The sequence below is a fragment of the Spermophilus citellus genome (assembly GCF_964194105.1).
Source record: "Spermophilus citellus genome assembly, chromosome: 12".
In the NCBI taxonomy this organism is placed as follows: Eukaryota; Metazoa; Chordata; class Mammalia; order Rodentia; family Sciuridae; genus Spermophilus; species Spermophilus citellus.
Window position 1 is genome coordinate 39,171,591 of NC_138198.1, and position 16,495 is coordinate 39,188,085.

Consider the following 16,495-nt stretch of genomic DNA (forward strand, 5'->3'; position numbering starts at 1 on the left):
ATATGTGCAAGGACTTTCCCTCGTCTTGCCCCATTGATTCCTTAGGATTATCCCTCATTTTAGAGGTAGAGAAACTGAGGAATGAGAGGTTGATTACTTTGTCCCAGGTCATGTGTTATGGGTTAAACTGTGTGCTCTGAGTTTTCCTATGTTTAAGTGCTAACCCTCAGGACCTCAGAATATTGTCAAGAACTGGCTCTGGCACTTTTGGGAAATCCCAAGGTAAATATGCAGTTTCTACCTTAGAAGGATTTATAATTAAGTGGGGAGTTAAGACATTTAATAGCCACTTAACTGTGCTAACATATGACCCTGGTGTCGGCCATGATCTTTTACCCCTTAAGATCTAAATAAGATTTGCTTCCAGCTCTCAGGCTATATTCCATGCAAATCCAAGAACATCCCCAAGAGTTGTGAGAATTCCTTGAAGGATCAGTGCCCCCACGGGATCCCCACTTTCCCTGCCTATAGATCAGTTTAAGGACTGTCTCACCTGTTTCCTCCTCAGGGACCCAGATACACTGCTCAGCCTCCTCCTGGATCCTAACACAAGTTCCCCTCAGACAAGACAGGTATGCACATGGCAGGCTTTATCAGAGGTTCACACAGAGGACTTGCCCTGCAAAACTGTAACAGCTTCGTATTGAATATTCATGTCATAAAGACTCCTGGCCACTCTTGAAACTGGGAATGCAAACTCAAAGGGTGTCCCCACCGCATCCCATCCAGCTTGGTCTTGATTTTCTTTGTGCTTCTCACAGTTCTTCCTCACCCCATCCCCCTGGATTATCTCCTGGGATCCAAATTCTTCACCCTCCTTTTTGCAGCATGAAGCCCCCCCTCCCTTGTCTCTTCCCACACTCCCCTCCAGAGTCCCCTCTGCAGCTCCTAACTCACCAAAGGGCAGGTGGGACCCCTGGACTTCTGGAGGCTGGTGGTTTACAGGAAACACACGTCAATTACACGGAGCTGGGGCCTCCAGAGGCAGATCCCAGAAGACGCCATCCTGGGTGGAGGGGTGTAAATGTGGGCACCCACCCTGCTCAAGAGAGCAGGAACCCAGGTCTTCTGTCTCAGCTCCCATTCTGGTCTCTAGCTTTTCATCTATTTTACTTTTAATTGAAGTATAATATACATACAGAAAAAAGCACCAGTTTAATGAATTCTCATAGTTAAACAGGCCTGTGTAACCAGCACCCAAACCAAGAAGCAGAGCAGGCCAGCACCCCCAGAAGCCACTCTTCCAGTCACTAAGTTTCCCCCCAATAAAGTGAGCATGATGCTGACTGCTGACTCCACAGGTTTGCTTTTCCTGGTGTTTTCGTCAGCTTTGTGTTGCTAGGACCAAATGACCTCCCAAGAACAACTCGGAGGAGGAAAAGTGGACTTTGCCTCTCAGTTGTAGGGGTTCAGATTGGTTAATGCACAAGGGGGAGGATCTTAGGCGTGTGATTTCTGTAACCCAACAAAGCTCAAATTCTGACAGACACTGTTTCATGTGAGAGAAGGAGATGGAGAATGTGCACATTCTGAGGCGTAGTAAATTATTATTAGAGGGGCTGGGGATGTGGCTCAAGTGGTAGCGCGCTAGCCTAGCATGCATGTGGCCCGGGTTCGATCCTCAGCACCACATACAAACTAAGATGTTGTGTCCGCTGAGAACTAAAAAAAAATAAAATAAATATTAAAAAGTTCTCTCTCTCTCTCCCACTCTCTCCCACTCTTTATTTAAAAAAAAATTATTATTAGATGAATGGATGGACCCAGAGTCAGAAATTATCTTGTAAAATGATTCTCTTCAGAATTTGAGTGAGCTTGAGGGACAAGCATTAACCTGTGACAAAGTGTGGTTATGTCCCTCCGTTTTTTTTTTCTTCGACACATAATGCTACTTCAGAGTGGGGATGGAAGGCAATTTTGTGCTCTTTGGCGGGTCTGGTCTTAATGCAGATAAAAGACTATAAGGTAAAGCAGCATCTGCTGATCTTCAAGGTCCTTTAATTTAAAATAATTGCATACCAGGCTGCCATATTTTGAGGTAAAATTTCCTGGGCACCATCAAACCTGTTTATAGCTTTTACTATGCAAATATGTCACAGTTTATTTCTCTATTCCATTGTTGATGGACATTTGAGTTGCTTCCAGTTTGGTGCTTCAATGTGGCCCCTTCTTCTGACCCAGATGTTGGGAAAGACCAGTCACCCTGAAGGAGACGCTGAATATAATAGTCATTCATTCACTCAGCAAACCTTTGAGGCATACCTACTATATGCCAGGTGTGTAGACAGAACCAGCACAGAATGGTGTGCAAAGTTGGTGTAACACAGAAGGAATGGCCTATGTAAAATTTGGAAAACTTGGAACTACCTGTTCCTGGGGCCTACAGAAGGCAGTGGGTGAGACCAGGCTGCAGAGGCAGGCAGGGGCTAGAGCTTCGTGGGCCAGAGAGCCATTTTAAGGACTTGCCACTTCTCTTGGGGACAAAGACTCAACCTAAATAGAAGAGTGACAGGAACGGCTTGGCCTTTCCGAAGCCCCTCTGGCTGCAGTGTGGGTGGACAGAATGGGGCACACCTGGAGGCTGGGGGTCAGGCAGGGTGGTGTGTGGGTAGGGGGGTACACCTGGACACCCCACAATCCTGCCTGCTGGTGTGGACGTCACAGTTTAGGGGGTGATGAGTTTTCCATTAACCAAGTCAAAGTGTCCTTCACAAAACACATTTGCTTGGAGAATCCCACATTTATTCTTCCATTACCCTCCTTTGCTGTTGCATCTGACTCAGATCTGAACCCAAGTCTATGTCAATCCAAGTCCCCATGATCTTAAGTACTGTGTTGTATCACTTCTGGCTTTTTAAAGTCCCCTTTTTGTCCCTAAAAGTTCATGTGCCAGAAGCTTGGTTCCCAGTCAGTCAGTGTTGATGTGTGTTCCAGGACAACCGGGTTTTGGTGCATGAGAGCCAGTTCCAAGGTGCTGTGAGACCAAAGAAAGAGGGGCAGAGGGGTCTAGGATGGCACTGAGTGCAATTTGTGGTGGGGACTTACCGATAGATCTGTAGTCCTGGGCAGCAGCAAGAAGGGTTGGGTCCTTGCCATTTGGGTCAGAAAGAGGACATATATGTGGATTCGGATAAAGACAGCTTCCTCCTAGCTGGAATATACCTGGTTTATCTTAAGCTAATATCAAAGAGTCAGGCTCATCCTAGTTATAAAGCTCCAACGACTCTCTGATGGTTTCATCTCTTTGAACCATGCTGGGAAACTAGGTAGGAAAACTAACTCACGTTACTCTGGGGTAACCATGGTGCTTATGACTCAAGATGGACAGTGTGTCAAACTGAATCTATACACAGTGGAAAAACCTTTACAAGGTGGGGCCTAGTAGAAGGTGATTGTGGGGTTTCTTTCTCTTGAATGGACTAATGCTGTCTTGTGAGATTGAGTCAGGTTATGTGGAAATGTATTAGTTCTTGTGGGAGCAGGTTTTTACAAAGGTCACCCCACGAGCTTGTCCTTTTCTGCATGAGGTCATCTTTTCTGTTTCTCCCTCATTAGGACACCAGTGCCATGATATCCAGACCCTCCATCCATCAGAATTATAAGCCACCTAAACCTCTTTACTTTATAAATTACCAAGCCTAAGTTATTGTGTAATAGCAACACAAAACAGATTAAGACAGAAAGGGAGACCTTATCATGCCTAGGGTTCTCTGCTTTCCTCACCCTGAATGTATTTTATGGAGAACAAACTTCTTCATAAAACAATTGCTCATAAAGTCAAAATTTCCTGCATTTGCCACCTTATTATTTCCCCATATCATTTTTATCCTTTCACCTATGATTTAATTTTTCTGTCTAGCAACTCCACAGCAAGCTCCCATTAGCACCGAAAGCTGTCTACCCACTCAGTTGAGCTTAACTCATGCACCATATGTGCCCCAGTTTATCCGCGTGGCTCCAGGCGCTCACATTTTCCTAAAGGTCTCATCCGCAGGCCTCCGGGATGCCGGCAGTGGTATCCTGAATTCCCCTCCCTGCAGCGCCTCCCCCCTCCCTGCTCACAGCACTCAGCCTGCTATAATTAAACAAACAGGGTTATTTGTGACATCCTGGTTTACACATCAACAAGTTATTTTCTCTGATTTTGCTATGGATGGATTTGCTCTGCTTATATTAAACAAAAACAGCTCACCCAAAAATGCAGAATAAGCAAGGCAGAGGCAGCTGCCTCTCCCCAGGAGTCTTCCCTGTCCCCACTCCTGGCCTCACGGAGCTGAGCCAGGAGACTCAGCACCATGGCCAGAGACCCCAGATCCCCCCAAACAGTCATGAAAGGTCAGAACTTGGACTGGGAAGAGAAGACTCCAGAAACACAGCAAGGTCGAGTGGGCATTTATGTGGGAGGATTCCAGACTGAACAGTTGGGAGAGAGTAGAAGTATAAATGTGGGATTCCCTAAGGAATGTGTCTTAGGAAGGACACTTTGACTTGGTTAATGGAAAACTCATCACCCCCTAGACTGTGACGTCCACACCAGCAGGCAGGATTGTGGGGTGTCCAGGTGTACCCCCCTACCCACACACCACCCTGCCTGACCCCCAGCCTCCAGGTGTGCCCCATTCTGTCCACCCACACTGCAGCCAGAGGGGCTTCGGAAAGGCCAAGCCGTTCCTGTCACTCTTCTATTTAGGTTGAGTCTTTGTCCCCAAGAGAAGTGGCAAGTCCTTAAAATGGCTCTCTGGCCCATGAAGCTCTAGCCCTTGCCTGCCTCTGCAGCCTGGTCTCACCCACTGCCTATTCCTTCTCTAGGGTGCAAGTTCCCTTCTCTGCCAGCTGACGAGGAAGTTACCTTCTGCTCCCCCCAGGCCTTCAGGTGGTTGTTGAGTGTTGGATGATCCGATCCTAAAGGTGCAGATGAGCTCCTCCCACCACTCCTAGCCCAGAGGTCCATCACTACTGGCTCTAGAAGGAAAAATGAATGCAGCGAACAAAGTTGTGGCATCTGAGAAGTAATTCCCCACCAGAGCACACCACACACCTCTCCCACCTGCCTCTCCTCCCAGCACCTGCCTCGATGTCCCTAATCGTTCTTTTAAGAAAGCAGTTCATTTAACTGGCCTAGTGCAGAGCTTTTTCTCTCACCACAGACCTAAGAGAGGAAATTCAGGGGAAAGCAATGGGGACGGGACCACATCATAACTTTCCTTACAATGGGAATAAGTAGCTCAAGCTACCTTCGCCATCATGACCTCTTTCTCTATTAAAAAAAAAAAAAATGTTTACAATTACATCGTATGGCTGCATCAGCATAAAGGTGAACACAAGACAGCTTGGATTCATGATAATTATTATTTTTACTCCAATTTTAAAATTCATTAATATTAAAACATTTTCATGTTCCCCTAGGTGCAATTCATCTGGGTGGGTTAGGAGCTTGCATTTTCTGCTTAAGTGAGATTTTGATTAAAACAGGAAAATACATAGTGTTTTTCATTAAGTTGTCTTTATTTAAATCTAAGAAAGCTATTTATTCTGATATTTCTCTGTTTTATGGTTAAAATTGTTTTTTTTTTATTTTTAGGAAATGATCATGAGAATTCGCGGTAATTTTTTATTTTTATTTTTTAGTGTATTGTTAATCTGACAAAATAAAAGTAGCTCTGAGTTCGCCCATCTGTTTTTGCTCCCTGAGGTTCCTCACTGGCCTATCTGAGGTGACTTTCCCCTGTTGAGCCACCCACCCCCCACTCCCAGTGTCAGTCGTTTGGGTGCAGCTGACCATGCCCCCCCCCCCGGGGAGCTGGCCTGGCCAATCCGTACAAGTCCTTCTCCTGGGCACTGTTGGTTCGAAGATGATGACCACCTGGTTTAATCCAAGCCGGTGGAAGCCAATAACTGGATTTTATGCTTCTGAAAGCCTTCCTTTGCTAATTAAAGAACAACAACAAAGTAACTATTCCCCTGCAGTTATTTGTTATTCTTTTTTAATGTATAGTTTTAAAAGTCTTAATACCTTAAATTAGTTAAAATTTACTTTTGTACATGATATAAAATAAAGGCCTAAATACATTTTTTCTTAAATAGCTAGTTTCCCCACATTAAAAAAAAACACATTATTCTCTACTCATTTTTAAAATTTGTTTTATCATATATACCAAATTCTAAACTCTATTTTATTCTATAGATTTGTCATTTCTGTAACAACATCATGCAGGGGGGATATGAGGTATCCCCCCAGAGCTCCTGGTGATGCAGGAATGTCCAGAAGTGAAATGATTGGACAGTGAGAGCTGTGACCTAATCAGCTCATGCTAGTTTTAAGGGACTGAGTAGTCACTGTAGGCAGGTGGGGCGTTGCTGGAGGAGGTGGGTCACTGGGAACATGAAGAAGGGTTCATCTTCTCTGTGGCCCCTTCTCCCTCCCTCTTTTATTATTCATGACTGCCATCAATGGAGCTGTACCATGCCTTCTGCCACAGTGTTCTGCTTTACCTTAACCAGAGCCATGGACTTGGCCAACTGTGGACAAAACCCCTGAAACCGTGAGCCCAAATAAACTTGCCCTCCTCTGAGTTGTTTTTCTTGGGCACTTTGGTCACAGTAATGCAAAGATGTAATTATTGTAAGTTTTAATCTCTGGTAGGGCTTTTTTTTTAAAAAAAAAAAAAGAAAAGAAAAATCTGGGTTTTCTTGTGCATTAACTCTGCCAGATAAAATTTAGAATCAGCTTGTTTTATTCCATAAGAATTGGTGTTAAACTAAACTGATAGATTCATATGAAGGGACTGATAGCTCTATAATTTTGAGAACTTAATGTAGAAATCGAAGGTCTCTCCATATTTATTCAGTTTTCCTCAGTAAATATGTTTTAGAGATTTCCTTGTATAGTGCTTGCACATTTTTTGTTAGTTTTACTAGTTATTTTATAGTATTTTTTGTTATTATTAATACAATATCTTCCAAAACATATTTCATTGGTTTTTGCTAGAGTAAAGGGAATTTGTCTATTTCCTTTGTATCTTATTGGCTTCTGTTATTATTTATAGAAGTTTTTCAGTTAATTATCTTGGGTTTTCTGAAATAGAATACAGATTCCATATTATTTGTTTGCTTATATTTTAAAAACATATCTGGCTTTATTAATCAAGGCTACTATTCGGGGCTGGGGATGTGGCTCAAGCGGTAGCGCGCTCGCCTGGCATGCGTGCGGTCCGGGTTCGATCCTCAGCACCACATACCAACAAAGATGTTGTGTCCGCCGAGAACTAAAAAATAAATATTAAAAATTCTCTCTCTCTCTCTCTCTCTCTCTCTCTCTCTCTCTCTCCCTCTCTCACTCTCTCTTTAAAAAAAAGGCTACTATTCTATATCTATTCTTTAATCTTTGATTTTATATTTTTAAATTTCTTTTTTTTAGACTTTCCTTAGATTTATTTTGTTTTTCTTGTTTCTGGCTTCAGGAGTCAAATAATTTATTAATTTATTTGCAATGTTTTAAAAAATATATTTATTTTTTAGTTGTTGATGGTCACAATACCTTTATTTTATTCATTTATTTTTATTTGGTGCTGAGGATTGAACCCAGGGCCTTGGACTTGCTAGGCGAGCATTGTACTGCTGAGCCACAACCCCAGCCCCTCCGCAATGTTTTTTTTGACAAATGAGTTTGAAGCTATGAATTTTCCTCTGGATGTTACTCTGACTACATGTCATAGGTTTTACTATGTAGTGTTCCAATTTTTATTCATTTCCGTGTTGATACATTCAGTATTGACTTTTTCTTTCACCCCTGAGAGATTTTCAGAACATTTTAAATTTTCTAAGTAGTTAAATTTCTTAGGTTCCATATGTTATTATTTCCAGTCATCATGAAAAAATATCTTTATGAATTATTTTATCCTTGTTTGTTTGTTATTAAGTGCAAAAAGGCTCACAACCTATAATATCTTAGTGGGTTGTACTTTTTATTAAAACAATCTTTTTTTCTTTTTAAAATAATTTATTGAAGTATAAAGATTAATTTAAGGAAGAGCATATATAAGGCAAATACAGAGTTATGATAAAAAAGTGATGTCTGAGAAACTCTGACTGGAGCTTAGATAAAAAAAAATCCAAGCTCTTCTTTATTTATTAACAATCAGTAATTATATGTATTAATGAGGTATAATGTAATATTTCAACACATGTATACAGCATGCTCTGATCAAATCAGGGTAATTAGCATTTCTTTCTTCTGTTATTTCTTTATGTTTGGAACTGTTATAGTTTGAATTTGGAATTTTCCCCAAAACTCAAGTGTTTAAAGCATGGGCTCCAAGGCAGCAAGTTCCAGAGGTGGGGCCTTTGGACAATGACTGGGTTGTGGGGGCTCTGACCTCATCCATTGAAAACTGCTACTGGAAGATGGAATCTAGTGGGAAGAAGTGGGCAGGCCCTGGGCGGGGTTATATTTTCCATCCCAGCTCCAAGAGCTCACGGCTTTCCTCCACCAGGCCTTTCCACCCACCACGATGTTTCTGCCTTGGAGCCTGCCTACATGAACTTACCCCCTGAAACTGTGAGCTGAAATAAACCCTTTCTCCAAAATAAGCCTTTCTTCAGGTATTTTGGTCACAACCATGAAAAGCTAACACAGGAGCCTTTGAGTTTTTATCTTCTAGATCTTTATGAGATATAACCTTTTCCCCTCATTAGTTAGTATCTGATGAGACTATTTTCTTTTTGCTAGCATGTTCCTGTACAGATGGTCCCCAACTGGCCGCAGAGGATCTGTAATTTTTTGACTTCACAATGCAGCCCATACAACCACTCTGTTTTCACTCTCAGTACAGTATTCAATGAATTCCATGAGCTATTCAACACTTGATTATAAAATAGTCTTGGCGTTAGACAGTTTCGCCCACTGTAGGCTCCTAGTAGGTATTCTGAGCACTTTTAAGGTAGATTAGGCTTAGCTATGGTGTTCAATGGGTTAGTTGTGTTATGTGCATTTTCAACTTGTAATATTTTAAACTTACAGTTGGTTTGTTGGAACATAATCTCAACTGTTAGTTGAGGATCATATATATAAATATTCTTTTTCACATCCTCTTTTTCATATTATTCTTATAGGTAGAAGTATTTAAGTTGCACAAAACTGGATTTTTTAGCATCTGTCTTTTAATGTTTATGGTTATATTTACTGATATATTTGGTCATATTCCTGCCAACCTGTTATGTCTTTTATTATCCTTCCTTTTTGTTTGTTTGTTTGTTTGTTTGTTTATTATCTCATCTTTAGCTGGATTGACTAGGCTTTTTTCCCCCCTCATTTTTACTCATCAGTGATTTGAAACCATATATTTATAAATATATATAAACAGAATATATACCTATTATATATACACAGAATATGTATATACATATATGTTTGTTATATGTGTGTAATTATACTGTTTTTACTCTTTATGTAAGTATTTAAAAAAACATTTTTCTCAACATATTGGAATGTTTGTCAATGTTAAGAATTAACCAATACCTATTAGCTGCACTAATTAGGGTGGCTACATCTTGACATTATTATTGTCTTTCTTCCCTTTCCATACACTAACTCCCTCTATCCATTTCCAATTTTTATTGAAATCTGGAATTTAATAGAAGGATTTTTTTTCTTAACAGTTCATTAAGCTTCACAGTCATATCGTCCATGACCGTTTGGAGGAAGGATTTACTAGTTCCTCTGCATAACACCTGTTGTTTGTATCCTATTTTCCTCCTCAATTCAGTTTTCCAACTGCTTAAGTATATCCTCTAGAGAATCTTTCAAAAAGGATTGTTAACCTCCTGAGTTCTTGTCCATCTAAAAATAATTTCTGTATTGCATTTTAATCACTTTTTGCTTCAGTACAGAACACTAGGTTAAAAATCTTTCTTTTCCTGTAGAGCTTTATGACACTACGTCTTACAGAATTTTATATTTATTGCATTTGAGAAATTTGATGTGCATTTTTCTTCCCCTGAGGTTAAACTATTGAGATTTTTTTCTTCTTTGATTTTTCAAAAATTTCTGTTCTCTTTATTCCATATTTCTATTCTTTATACTTTTATTTTTTTTACCAGTAAAGCTACTGCTGAATCTTTCTCAATGCCTCCCTTATTTCCCTTCAATACTTTGTAGACCCTTTTTTGTCTGAATAGTTGCTTTGAAATTACTAGTATATGCAGATTGTGAATGGATAGAGAAAATATAATCAGATAAAGATTATCTGAGACAGATGTTGAGCTCCTGTTTGTTTTTTGTATACACTGATTTATACCCCACATTTCATCTCTTGGAATTTTGCACCTTGTTCTGGACAGATGGCTTGCCTCAATATCCAGTCTATTCATGCACTCTTCAGTTCTATGCATTTTATTCATCAACCCATCTGTTGTAGGGATTTTTCATTTGAAAAATTTGTAAATCATAAGGAAGCTTCAGAGGATAACATAACACTCATGTATCCATTATTTGAAATATTAACATTTTGTCATATTTGCTTTGGTTCCTTTTTAATAAAACATTCCTGATAAAATTACAGTTCTTTTTGTTCCCTAGTACTTTTCTTCACCTCCTCCAATAATACTATTATAAATATTATTTGTGCTTTTCCATTAATTTTCTTATAGTATCTAACTTTTTTCTTTTTCTTTCTTCCTCCATTCTCCAGTTTCATAGTTTTCTAACATCTCAAGATAAATAGCATCAAGCTGGATTTATCTTTCTGAAGGTAACTTTCTTCACTCAATATTAAGTTTTATGAAGTTTGCTTAGGTGGTTGCATATCTAGTTCATTCATGTTAACTACCATGTGATAAATCCATGTAGGAATATGTCCAGTTGCATCTTTCCCTCCCACTAATGATGGACATCAAAAGTGTCTTTAAGGTTTTTTTTTTTTTTTTTTTTTTTTTTTTTTGCTATTAACAGCACTGCAAAGAAAAAGGTGTGCATATGTTTCTGGATGGGTGTTATGCTTCAATAAAAATACAAAAAAACCTGTTGAACTGGCAGCATAGGAACACAGTGACTCTGGGTACTGATTGCTCAGTTGGCATTGCTTTTTAAAAGGCAGTTATGAATTATGTGCTATGTGGCAATTTATTTCAATGGTCTGGTGGTTTTCAACTCTGGCTATACATTAGAGTTGACTGGGGATATGATTTAAAAATATTGCTGTCCAGCCCTGCTCCAGACCAGCTAGATCAGACTCTGGGGCTGGGGCTTGGCATCAGCATTTTTACCTAGCTCCCCAGTGGTTCTTATGTGCTGCCAGGGTTGAGTACCATTGGTCTTGGAATGGAGCTGTTTTGATCATCTGTGTTCTGTTCTGATTTTCTCAGGGATTTCAGATGGGAGGAGGGTCAATTTAGATTAACTGCTTTATATTGTGTAATAACAAAAATGCAGTTAAAATATGTGTTATTACCAAAGTTCCTACGGGAAAAACAACTTCACTATAAATGTGAAACTTTTTAGTATCTACCTACCTCCTTCTTACAAATCATTGAAACAACTCCTCTAATAAGGAAATTCTCATAAATTCTGTAATACGATTGTTGTGTTGTAGTAGAATAGAGAGTATTTCCTTAGGACAAATTCTTGGCAGTAAAATTGTTGGTTGAAATGAATGTTTACTGAGGTGCCCAGTGGGATTCCCATGGATAACATAAGAGTAAGCTGCTCTTTTCCTCACCCCACCTCTTTTTGTTTTTGAGAAAAATATGTGCATTAGGGAAAAAAATCCCAATTGTACATAAAATTATTAAAGAGAAAATGAAAACCACCTGAAACTCTGTCACCCAGATAACCATCCTTAACATGTTCCTACCCCAGCATTTCAGGCTGTATATGGATTTATATAATATAGATGCAGGTTTTGAGTTGTACTGCCAACTTTCTCCCATGTCCCCCTTCTGAGCCACTGTGATCAGGAGAGTGGCTTTGGCCTGGTACCACAATTATTGTTGTTTTTTAAAGAACCAGCAATATAATCATTTTAGCATCTATGTGTGCACTTATACACACACATATACTCATTCTGTGATATTATGAAATATACTGTATATTTGACCTTAGACTAGTTTCCTGATGTACGTCTCCTAAAATCCTTGTACTCTTTGCCGTAATATAAGTGGATTTTGTATGCTAATGAGTTGACTAATGTCTGGAGAGCTTGGAGAGCTTCAGGATACCAGCTGGTTTCCAGGGGAACCAACCACATGATTAAAGGTTGGAACTTCCAGTCCCATCCCCCAACCTCCAGGGAAAGAGAGGGGCTGAAGTTGAGATGATAAACCAAAGGCCAGGGATGTAATAATCAATCATGCCTATGTAATCAATCTTCCATAAAAACCCAAAGGATTGAGTTCTGGGGGCTTCTGCATAACTGAACACATGGGAGTTCCTGGAGCCTGGTGGCCCGGGACAGAGCACAGAAGTTCCCTTCTCCCATACCTAACCTTATGCATCTCTTCCATGAGCCGGTTCAGCTCATCCTTTGTAATAAACTTTACAATGAATGAGTAAATTTAAGTCAAGTGTTTCCCTAAGTTCTATTTATTGCTCCAGCAAATTAAATTCAGCTCAAGGAAGAAGCTATGGAGGTTGTGATTTATAACTGGTCAATCAGAAGCTTAGCTTACAAACAGGGACTTCTGATTGATATTTGAAGTGGAGATCTTGTGAGTGGAAGCATCTGAGGTCTTGTGACAACCAGTCCTCAACCTGTGGGGTCTGATGCTTCCTTCAGGTAAATAATAACAGAATCAAGTTGAATTGGAAAACATCCAATTGGTGTCTGCTGGAGAATTAGCTCAGAATTGCTTGCTGTATGTGGGGAAACTCCATGCATATTTGGGATCACAAAGGTGTCCTGGCTTGTGAGAATTTAATAGGTGAAACTAGATTTTTCTTCCTATGTACTTACACACAGATACACAATATATAGAAATAAAAATTTTATTTGTGTTGGAGGAACAGAGGAGGCAAGGCACTGAAGACAACAGGAAACAGTTTTATTTGGCTGCAGCCAGGTTCAGAGGGCACAACTTTTGCTATAATCAATCAATCCCCTGAACCCCGAGTAGTTTCAGGATTACCCAGCATGCAAGGGGAGGGGCTCAGAAGTTCAGAGTCTGCAGAAGTTCACATAGAAGCAGCTTTTTCTTTCACTCTTCTGGGCAAGTTAACCCTTCAAGGACCACACCTGAGAAGGGGAGAGCTTCTTCTCCTCTTTCTTTCCTCCCCTGCCAGCTGTTACCCTGAAGCCCAGTTGGTAACTTCTATTATCTTAGGAATGTGGACATCTCTGTGAAGCCCAGCTCCAGGCCAGAGGCCCTGTTTGCACATTTCTACAAACTACTATACTGGATATATTTGTGAAAAACTAGTAAGGGGGTGTCCAGCACCTGGAGTGCTGATTATCTTCCCGGCCAGTGGCCAAGTAAAACAGGGTGACACGAAAATAGGAAGTTTATCTACTTTGAACTCTTTTTTGCAGAGACTCTTTTTCTGACAGTCTCAAAATCAGCCATGGTGAAGACTTCTGAAGAAGCCCAGCTAAGACTTTTCTGTGGAGAAAGGGGGTGCCACTACATTTGTGTATACACACACACACACACACACACACACAATTTTTTCTCAGACTTAAGACAGAATGGTCTTTGAGAATAAATTAGACTGGATTTTACCTCAAGTAGTTTAGGAGAAAACAGCCTGGGCTCTCTTTTTCTCCTTTGTAGTCTCCATTCCACTCTTGTCCCCTCTCCAAGACCAAGAAGAGAAGAAAATGGTTGATCTCCCACAGTCTCCTGAGGCTGTGGAATTTCAAGACACAGAAAGGAACTGCAGCCACTCACACTGAGTATCAATGTCTAACATGTAAAATCAAAAGTACCCATTTTGGTTCTCAGTGCGGGTCTTGGTTGGTAGTATTTCTCAGTATGGGAGCTTATGGTTGTACTTGACCTTCTTTGTCTTCAGAAGGATCTGGCCTTCTTTCTCTGACTGGTCACACCTCAGAAATCTCCTTCTACCTGGCTGCTCCTCTTCAGGCACCAGCATTCTGTCAGGTCAGGCCTCCCCTACCCCACCTCCTGCATCATCTTCCACGTGGCCCTCAGAGTTACCTTCTAAAACTGTTCTGATCCTGCTTTGGAGCCTCCCTGTGGAGGCTTACATTTTCTCATTTATTGTAAAGTTTATTACAAAGGATGAGCTGAACAGCCAGATGGAAGAGATGCACAAGGCAAGGTATGGGAGAAGGGCTTTGAGCTTCTGTCCTCTCAAGCCAAAGCCCCTAACTCAGTGGTCAAGGGCCTTTGCAGTCTAGAGTCAATGATTTCCTCACAGTTTCATGTGGCCTCCTTCTGCTGTCCCCAGCATGGCCGACACACCAACTGCTCTGCCAACATGTCAGGCTCTTTTAAGCATCTTTCTTTGCAGGGTTAATCCTCTGGCTCAGATTTCCTTTCTTACCTGGAGAAGTCATTCTCATCTGTCAAGACTTACTCCAGGATGCAAGGATGGTTCAATATATAGAAATCAATAAATGTTATTCACCACATCAATAGACTTAAAGATAAAAACCATATGATCATCTCAATAGATGCAGAAAAAGCATTCAACAAAGTACAGCAACTCTTTATGTTCAAAACATTAGAAAAACTAGGGATAACAGGAACTTACCTCCACATTGTAAAAGCTGTCTATGCTAAGCCTCAGGCTAGAATCATTCTCAATGGAGAAAAATTGAAGGCATTCCCCCTAAAATCTGGAACAAGACAGGGATGCCCTCTATCACCACTTCTATTCAATATAGTTCTCGAAACACTGGCCAGAGCAATTAGACAGACGAAAGAAATTAAAGGCATAAAAATAGGAAAAGAAGAACTTAAATTATCACTATTTGCGGATGACATGATTCTATACCTAGAAGACCCAAAAGGGTCTACAAAAAAACTACTAGAACTAATAAATGAATTCAGCAAAGTGGCAGGATATAAAATCAACACGCATAAATCAAAGGCATTTCTGTATATCAGCGACAAAACTTCTGAAATGGAAATGAGGAAAAACACTCCATTCACAATATCCTCAAAAAAAAATAAAATATTTGGGAATCAACCTAACAAAAGAGGTGAAAGATTTATACAACAAAAACTACAAAACCCTAAAAAGAGAAGTAGAAGAAGATCTTAGAAGATGGAAAAATATAAACTGTTCATGGATAGGCAGAACTAACATCATCAAAATGGCGATATTACCAAAAGTTCTCTATAGGTTCAATGCAATGCCAATCAAAATCCCAATGGCATTTCTTGTAGAAATAGATAAAGCAATCATGAAATTCATATGGAAAAATAAAAGACCCAGAATAGCAAAAGCAATTCTAAGCAAGAAGCGTGAATCAGGACGTATAGCGATACCAGATTTCAAACTATATTACAGAGCAATAGTAACAAAGACAGCATGGTACTGGTACCAAAACAGGCAGGTGGACCAATGGTACAGAATAGAAGACACAGAGACTAATCCACAATGCTACAACTATCTTATATTTGATAAAGGAGCTAAAAGCATGCAATGGAGGAAGGATAGCATCTTCAACAAATGGTGCTGGGAAAACTGGAAATCCATATGCAACAAAATGAAACTGAATCCCTTTCTCTCTCCATGCACAAAAGTTAACTCAAAGTGGATCAAGGAGCTAGATATCAAATCAGAGACTCTGCGTCTGATAGAAGAAAAGTTGGCTCCGATCTACATATTGTGGGGTCGGGCTCCAAATTCCTTAATAGGACACCCATAGCACAAGAGTTAATAACAAGAATCAACAAATGGGACTTACTTAAACTAAAACGTTTTTTATCAGCAAGAGAAACAATAAGAGAGATAAATAGGGAGCCTACATCCTGGGAACAAATTTTTACTCCTCACACTTCAGATAGAGCCCTAATATCCAGAGTATACAAAGAACTCAAAAAATTAAACAATAAGAAAACAAATAACCCAATCAACAAATGGGCCAAAGACCTGAACAGACACTTCTCAGAGGAGGACATACAATCAATCAACAAGTACATGAAAAAATGCTCACCATGTCTAGCAGTCAGAGAAATGCAAATCAAAACCACCCTAAGATACCATCTCACTCCAGTAAGATTGGCAGCCATTATGAAGTCAAACAACAACAAGTGCTGGCGAGGATGTGGGGAAAAGGGTACTCTTACACATTGCTGGTGGGGCTGCAAACTGGTGCGGCCAATTTGGAAAGCAGTATGGAGATTCCTGGGAAAGCTGGGAATGGAACCACCATTCGACCCAGCTATTGCCCTTCTTGGACTATTCCCTGAAGACCTTAAAAGAGCGTACTACAGGGATACTGCCACATCGATGTTCATAGCAGCACAATTCACAATTGCTAGACTGTGAACCAACCCAGATGCCCTTCAATAGATGAATGGATAAAAAAAT